The sequence below is a fragment of the Alosa sapidissima genome, chromosome 4 (genome assembly GCF_018492685.1).
Source record: "Alosa sapidissima isolate fAloSap1 chromosome 4, fAloSap1.pri, whole genome shotgun sequence".
In the NCBI taxonomy this organism is placed as follows: domain Eukaryota; kingdom Metazoa; phylum Chordata; class Actinopteri; order Clupeiformes; family Clupeidae; genus Alosa; species Alosa sapidissima.
In genome coordinates, this window is record NC_055960.1 from 28680117 (window position 1) to 28689178 (window position 9062).

General features: G+C 40.1%; 1 long non-coding RNA gene across 3 annotated transcripts in view; it reads right to left on the reverse strand.

Annotated features, from left to right (window-relative positions):
- LOC121706543 overlaps positions 1-9062 on the reverse strand; it is a 140622-nt gene that overhangs the window by 124529 nt on the left and 7031 nt on the right. For 2 of the 3 annotated variants that reach the window (XR_006031063.1, XR_006031065.1), the window contains exons 2-3: positions 5363-5659; positions 3439-3490 (exon numbers count right to left, since the gene is read on the reverse strand). This is a non-coding gene — a long non-coding RNA (uncharacterized LOC121706543). The remainder of the gene's footprint in view (positions 1-3438; positions 3491-5362; positions 5660-9062) is intronic. The other variant, XR_006031064.1, reaches the window with a different exon arrangement.

Consider the following 9062-nt stretch of genomic DNA (forward strand, 5'->3'; position numbering starts at 1 on the left):
CTTGCCTTCCTACTGTGTAAAGCGACCTTGGGTTTGAGAAAGGCGCTATATAAAATAAATGTATTATTATTATTATTATTATTATTCTGCCCTGGAATTACCTCTAGTTGTAAATCACCACTGTTGCTTGGTTGGCAGGGTCAGAATCACACCCATCAAAGTGGCCATGAACAAACTCTCACAAAAGCCTTCTGAATACTACTGAAAGCCTTCTGAATACTAAAAGCACACTGGAATGTAAGAATGCCAATCTTGCGAGACTGTTGCTACCTGATGCCAGCAACATTTAGTGCATAATTAAAGGGGTGCTAGAATGATGAGCAGAGCATTTGACCTTGTTCTGTGAAGTTAACACAGAAGGCATGCAACTTAGGTCCGTCCAAAAAATGCTCAGAAGTTATTTCACAAGCCCAGTTACATCATACCTGTCAACATTTTGTGGAGGCGTTTGGACCGGATCAGTGTTTGCATATCTAACATGTTTCATACACGTGTTTCAACACTGCATTTCGGTCGTTGCTTTTACCTTACCGAAAGCCTATACATGGATTTCTATACAACATCACGAAAACTTGCGTGCGCAACCAAGAGGCAGAAAGCACCATAGAACAGCATAGAGCAATGCAAAAGAGCAAAAGAATAAAATGAGTTTTTGTGCTGAAAACTGCACCAATTCGAAATCACGAGAATGTTAGAGAATGGTTAGAGAATGTTAAATATGTTCAATATCCCTAACGGAATGCATGTCTTCGCCAAAAATGACAAAATACGATGTTATATTAATATTGCAAATGAAAGGCAAACTTTGAAATATAGTCTGAAATGAGCTGTTATTATCATTGAGACAACAGGAGTATACAAAAAAATTTGATTGTAGCTTACAGCAGCCGACTATTTAGGTTAAGTTTATAACGTTGTGGACGGCCACCAAGCGTCTTCTGCCCCACGGCTGCGCGCGCATCTAGTTTTGTTGGTAAACGGGAAACCCGTGTATACGCATGCCAGTTATATATCCACCAGCTGCCTGCCTGCAGCCTACTTCCAAAACTCCAAAGCTGCTTGCTGTCAGATTTGGTTCCGAGGACACAAGTTGCCTATTGTGTATCTCAACAACACTCAATAACGGTTTATGTGATGTGTTAAGCAATTACATACCCAACAATTTGACAACAACTAGTTCTGGAGTAGGCTATTCAACTATAGCCCGCCTGCTTGCGAGACTCAGGCTGCGCAGTCGGCACCCGCTTCCTTATTTGGGTTTTGGGTTGCCAGGTTTTAGCTTATGACAAAACGTTTGACATTGAAAGTAAGTGATCGTGTATGTGTAGGGTGTATTTCATACACAACCTGGCAACCTGGGAGATGTCAGAACGGATCAATGATTTTAAAATGAAGTTTGATGGCCATGCAAATTACGGGAGTTTTCCGGGAGAAATAACAAAACGGGAGGGTGTCTGGAGATGACCTTGAAATACGGGAGATACCCGGGAAAAACGGAAGTGTTTACATCCCTATAATTAGGCTGAAGAATAAAACGGTCCGTTTTGGCAGATTTTAGCTTCCCCTCATGGTCTTCTGGACATCCACATGAATAAGTAAATACCTTGCTGCCAATGCCTAGGCCTATTCAAGACCTGCTTACATTATGCTCCAAAGCCAGTATAGTCTAGGCCTACTGTAGCAATATCCCCATGGCAGTAGTATGTTACTACATTGCTGAACTATGGGACACAGTAAAGCATACTGTATGAAACCAACAACTTCCCCACATGATTCCGTCCCCACCAAAATGATAAAAGACGCTTTTGACATTATTGGCCCCAGCATTCAGGTAATGCTGACCTCCTGCCTTGCCTCTGGCACTGTTCCTGCATGCTATAAGCATGCTGTTATCCAGCTGTTGCTTAAAAAGCATAACCTTGATCCTAAGTGTCCAAAGAACTATCTCTCTAATATTCAAAAAAAATGTCTTATCACAAATTATGCCTTTCCTAAATTTAGCTGAGATCCTGGAGCCCTTTCAGTCACGCTTTAAAGCCAGCCACAGTACCGAAACAGACTTGTTAAAGGTGGCTAATGATCTGCTCCTCACACTAGACTCTGGTGCCATATTGATCCTAATAGACCTCAGTGCTGCCTTTGACACTGTCGACCACAAGACTCTCCTGGCACGCCTTTAACAGTTGGTTGGCATTAAAGGTACAGCTCTAAAATGGTTCAACTCTTTTCTCAATCACAGGTCATTCTCAGTGTCCACAGGCCAGTATTCCTCTTCCACAGCCCCTGTCTTGTGGAGTCCCCCAGGGATCCATTCTGGGCCCAGTTCTCTTCTCCCTGTACATGCTCCCATTAGGTGATATCATCAGAAAGTATAATTTCCTTCCATTTCTATGCAGATAATTCACAGCTGTATCTCCCACAAATCCAGGGACTCCCTACAGGCTCTCCAAGAATGCTTTAATGAAATCAAAGTCTGGATGGCAAATAATTTCCTCCAGCTCAATAATGACAAAACAGAGGTGATATCTTTTGGCCCCTCCAAATCTAGTAACCCCCTCACTGAAAACTTAGGTCACCTCTCCTCATTTGTCAAACCACATGCAAGAAATTTGGTTGTTATCTTTGACTCTGGGCTTTGTCTTAATAAACAGATCACATCTGTTGTCAAGAATAGCTTTTATCAGGCCCCAGCCGTGGCGCAACTGGCTGGGGCACCTGCACGTACGCCGGCAACCCGGGTTTGATTCCCGCCTCGTGGTCCTTTCCGGATCCCACCCCGACTCTCTCTCCCACTCGCTTCCTGTCATTCTCCACTGTCCTATCAAATTAAAGGCATAAAAAGCCCAAAAAATATATATACTTTAAAGAATAGCTTTTATCAGTTGAGAACCATCACCAAGCTTAAACCCCTTCTGTCATATCACAACCTGGAACAAGTCATTCATGCCTTCATAACATCATAACTTGATTATTGCAATTCCCTCTACCTGGGTCTCCCTCAGTCACTGTTGTCACGCCTTCAGATGGTCTAGAATGCAGCGGCAAGGCTGCTAACTGGTACCAAAAAACTGGAGCATATTACCACAGTCTTAGCCTGCCTTTACTGGCTCCCAGTCCATTTCAAGATCGAATTTAAGATTCTGCTAATGGTTTTTAAAGCACAAAATGGTCTAACCCCAATCTACATCTCTTACCTCATACACCCCTATTCAGCCCCCAGGTCTCTTAGATCTGGCAACAAAGACCTTCTCCACATCTCCTGGCAAGGTTTTTCATGTGAGATTACTTACAGCCTAACATATTGATAAACCCTGGTCGGTAGGGCCCCCACAGACTCTAGAATCGCCTCTGCACCTGTGGTTGTATAGAGTAACCTGTGGTAACTCTATACAAAACATATTGATCTCAATTTGGTCAGCGTAAATACATTTTACTTACCGGTACTTACTTTTTTTTACATGATTAACATTAGATGGTGCTGATTCAATTCCTGAGAAAACAAATCACAAAAACATAAAACAAATGCATAAGAAAAATAACTAAAAAAAATAACAAACAAAAAAATAACAAAAGCATAGAGTGAGGCACATTACAATTGACACACCTCTATTGAATTACATACGTTTTATGATAACAGAACGCAGAAATGTAATACAACCAGGAACACATAGGCCTATGCCATCTAAAATCTCATATGCCATCTCTCACACATAGACGGAGGGAGAGAGAGAGAGAGAGAGAGAGAGCAATCGCTGCCAGAAACCCCAATGGGTAGCCCAGGGGGTTAAACACCTTTTGTATTACCACAAAATATGCTAAGCAAAATATGAACAATAGTTCCGGGTTCTAAATTAACACCCGCCAACCCGCCAAATGCGGGATAAAATTCATTTTGGCGGGTGTTCATAAAAACTTACTAGCCAGTTTGGCCGGTGATGCATGATACCATAGACTGTATATATAGATGTATAGATGTATATGTTCTATATATACAGTCTATGCATGATACATAAGGCTCTGTTCTCGGTCATATATCCCCATGGCAGTACTTCCTACATTTCCCATGACCACTGTGCAAATAATGCTACGTGATGACATTTCATACGCCTATTGGCTGTGCGCAGTTTGCAGTAAACCAGCGCGAGAGACCATGGAAACGAAACGGAGAGTCTACCCGAAAACACAAGGAATTACAAGAACGAACAGAGCCAGAGCAGGGAGCATAGACTGAAAGAGGAGGGAGTTAGCTAGTAAAGTAAAGTAAAGTAAAAAGTTCATAACACATGTACATAACACAAATACATAACACGTTACGAAATATTAACGCATTGTGTTTACCTATTTCCTTTGTGGAGGGGCTAATGTCATGTGACTGAGGCCGCAAAACCTGAAGCAGCAAGATCGTTTATTTTATTGTCTATGGAGTTAGCTGAAGATGGAGAGGAACGTGAGGAGCTTGTAGGCGAAAATGTTCAGTTTTAAAAAGCTGCCTGATCAGTGATCACCACCACCACAGGCATCACGCGTAGGGCACCGAGAGATAGAGGGACCAACATTTAGCCAATAAATAGTAGCTGTACTTCAAACTGTTTTTCACTCTTGTTAGAGAAAGTATACAATGTCAACATGCACCAACAGCATATTACATAAAGATGATACTACTTCGGGTCCTCTCTATAAAGATCCAACTTGAACGTAGGCCCTATGCTAGGCTACTCCATTTAATTGAGAACGCATCTGAGCATGCATGAAAGAGAGAGAAAACGAATGGTAGGTTCCAGCTGGCTTGTCATTGTTGATGACAATTGATATCTCCTTTTTATTAAGTTAAGATTAAACTAAATGCGGCGGTGGTTGGGACAGACTTATGGGGGCAAAAAGAGGAATGAAGCAGGGGATGAGGATATTGACATAGCAATAGATAGATAGATAGATACAGTAGATAGATAGATAGATCACATTGGATCAAAAACTTAATTTAGAACCCTGAATAGTTCAAAATAAAAATCAAATTAAATAAAAATATATTTCCCAAATTATCAATATGAATAATACTGTATCAAAAACAATGTAACATGATTACTTGATCAATAAATCTGATACATAAATAAATCTGAGCATAAACTACATTCCTTCCCATATAGTGACAATATCACAATGTGATACTGATGATAACATCAAGTTATATGATTACAATCATAGCATTACATGTCAGATAAAAGACAAAACAATTAACACAGAAGTTTGAAAGATGGAGTTTAGTGTTTTTGCATTTTTTCAAAGGCAATAAAACAATCAATACAATTAACAGACATAAAAATGTGTAACATTTTGATTAAAAAAAAACTGCATCAATACTTACAAATGGGAAACTTCTGCTCACACAGCTCTACACTACAGCTGTAAACATATGGTGCAGCCCAGCCTGTATCCAACGGTCATCCTCTGAAACAGTACATGGAAATCTGCCATTCTCCCTGTGGACCATGATGTCAGGAAAGACTTAGGTGGCTATATTTGTCCTTTGTCCACATACAAAACATACTGGGTGGCTGCTGCACATATCCAATGTCACATTTTATTGGCTTTATTAGCCAATTTCATCATGTGTTGAGTGTAGTTAGGTTTCAACTCCATGCCTTGGCCAAAACCAATCAGCCTAAAAATAAAACAAAATGTCAGTTGTAACTAGGCCTTTCATGGTACATGGTGCATGCAAACTTAAACAAAATTTCATTCAATTAGGATACATCTGTGCTGTCCTGTATTAACTCCTGCCGTTAGAAATCACAGTTAAGAAACTACCCAAAGCTATCTCATAATACTTTACACACTATGCTACAGATGTAACAAACAATACAAGTGTGGGATTTGTCCCGCCCTACTGTTTTGAAGAGACAACAATAACCTGTGTCGGTGAAAATGGTGACTTTTCCCGCCGCCCCCATAGACAGTGCCCCTAGCGTCCCCATGCGGAAAACCAACCTTGCAACATTGAGACTACCGTCCCGAAAGAGAAGTGAGATACAAGAAACTTGTTTTACATCATGTTTCTTACCTTGTAACATCCACATTGTCAGCCGAACTTATGCTAACCGTTTTGCTAGCTTGTAAACAAACCCATGTGCTTTATCATTACCTTTTTCCACAGTTTGAAATAGCATAATGCACAATTTCTCCAGCAGAGGGGGAAATCCTGCCAAGTTTCCCTTTAAATAAAGACTTCACAGAAGAATTCACACTCTTACAATCTTGCATTTGCTCTGCTAGTAACACATGGATATCTGAAATGTTTGATCAGTTTGCCAACTGCAACAACAACCATCACAAACTAGACTAGTTTCTTCTGCTTCTGTAGTCTCCCACTTATCCCGACATTACCTATTATTTACCAACTCAACTATAGACTGCTGCTATTTATCAACTCGTTTTCACTACTGCATTGTAATTCTCAAATAAAAGATAAATAAGAATTTTAAGCTCTAAAACATTTACAAAAAAATAAAAGGACTATAAAAAATATTTCAGAGGGCAAACAAGGTAAGTTGACACAAATTCTATACATCCCCATTGTTTTACTTGGTTGGGAGGATGCTGTGGCCCAACAGGCTACAGCGTCCGTACCAACTTGGAAGGGATCATTTCCTGATCCCTGTCTCTCTCTCCCACTTCCTTCCTGTCACTCTTCACTGTCCTCTATCAATAAAAGGCAACCCCCCCCCCCCCCCCAAATAAATCAATAAATAAAAACAGAAATATTCTGGTTGGCAAAGCGATGTGTCCCCTCACATTTATCTAAACAATCTTCCTCTCAAGCTCCACCCAAGGTTTTAGACATTTTATTTTCAAATTTGCATTTATTTTGATTAGTGGATTCATTCATTTCAGTGTAGCTTTTAATTTCATGGACCCAGTTTCAGTTTTAGCCATTTCAGTTAAGGCCAAACGTTGATAAGGATTAGTACTCATTGAAGATATCAACATTTCAAGACTAAATGTAGCTTTGTTTCAGAGTGAACGCTTTGTTTCAGACTGAAGATGGAGTTGGAGCTTCAGTTTTGCTATACCACTGCAAATGCAATGCAAATGCTAAAACACTCGCTACCCTCTGAAAATAGACCCTAGGTTGTTATTAGATCGAACTTTAAAAAAAATTGTATCCAGAGGGTCAACAGATGTTTTTTTTCTTTTATGCCCTCAGATGTTCCATCTGGATGGTCGGTTTCCAGAGGGGATTTTACAAAACGTATGACCATACCTTGGCAAATAATGGTCTAAAGTACTCATATTTTCATTCTATATTGATCTACTTTTGCACACAAGACCTTGTGCTAGGGCTCAGTTGTGTTTCTAAGTGATAACAAGTGACCTAGAGGGCTGAAATGTGGTCAGTTCAGAGACGCTTGTTATCCGGCAGAAAGAGAAAACAATATTCTAGCCTCTGTAACTCTGTGTCAGTACATCACAGTTCTTCTGATTGTTTTCCAACTAACTAGTGTCTCAGCTTTCCAAAGAGGTCAGGCATTTGATTATAGGCCAAAGCAATGCCCTCCTAAGTAATGATTTGCAATGTCGGGCAAAAAACTCAAAATGGGGCAACAGCATAAGCAATATGACACAAGTGGGAGGGGGGTTGGTTAAGGTCCAATCATAAATGAATAAATCGTTTGACCAGATCTAACTATAAATACAATATACAGTATATCCTTTTGGATTTTTATTGGACAGGACAGCAGAGAGAGTGACAGGAAGCAAATGGGAGAGAGATGGGTTGGGACCGGGAAATGACTCGGATCGGACTTGAACCCAGGGCCCTGTGGGCACGGGAGCCACAGCACACCGAAGGTCAACAGATAGCTTGTTGATAACATGAGTATCTGTAGATCTGTAGAACTATCCAAGGAAAGTGTGACCGACCTTTATTGGGATATCGATGTAAAAGGCTGAGGTACTGTATTTCATGGTGATCATGATGCCATGGACCCTAACAAGATCCCTAGGCAATGTCCTAATAGACATTTGAAAACTTCAATTCAAAACGATGTAAAAAAGTATGTGCAATAAACTGAAACTTCCAATAGCCCAGGCTACTTTGGACAGTCTTTAGACTTTGAATAAACAAACAATAATTCTGACTGCGAGGTCCCAAATTGAAATGAGCAATAATGGTCCCAAATTTAAGGACATTTCAGAATGTCACACATGTAAAGCATAACCAGCAACAGACAAGTGGCATGGGAAGGAGGGAGCGTGGTGTCACTTACAGTATAGGGTAAGACTGTCTTTGAGTCACATTGTTGCAAATTTCATATGATGATACAATTGATCAAATCATTGAACAAAATGGTTTGCCTTCTCTATCATCAAGTTAGGTTAGGGATTTTGTTTCCCAACAGAATAAGTTTACTTCAACTAAAGGTCAGATTTATCTTATTTTCCCATGTGAGAATCTTTACCAGGGATGCGTATGTTCATGGCTATATTTAAAATAACTTCCTTCTTACCTTGACCCTTCTATGTGGAGAAGAGAATAGATTTCTTCTACATAGCATACATACCATAGAAGTTACCAGATCAGACCAGATCTTAAATTGGTATTTTAACGTATGATATACCCTCAACATCTAATATAAAAAGCATGTCCCTGAGAATAATAAAGGCAGTACATTTGTAAGTAATGTCAACAGATAACTGGCAACAAAACAAAATGTGATCACATTACGCATCTCCTTGCATCACAAACTTGAAAGGAGTTTTATGTCTTAGTAAGATGCTGACCTTGCAAGACTCTTGCAACCATATCCCAGTGACATTTCAAGACTTCCCCACATCCAGATCTGGCAGCTGCTTGTTTCCAGATAATATCACCAAGATGCTCTGCTCCTTATTTAGAAACATGCATTGCCCTTACATCCAAATAAGTCTCGTCGTTACAACAACATTTAAAAATGTATCACTCCAAATTACCTGGTGCCCACTGAGCTGGGTGGCGCACACCTTCAGCACTTTTACAGTGTATTCTGCACAGCATTTATTTGGCTGCCATTCAGAAGAGAGCAGTA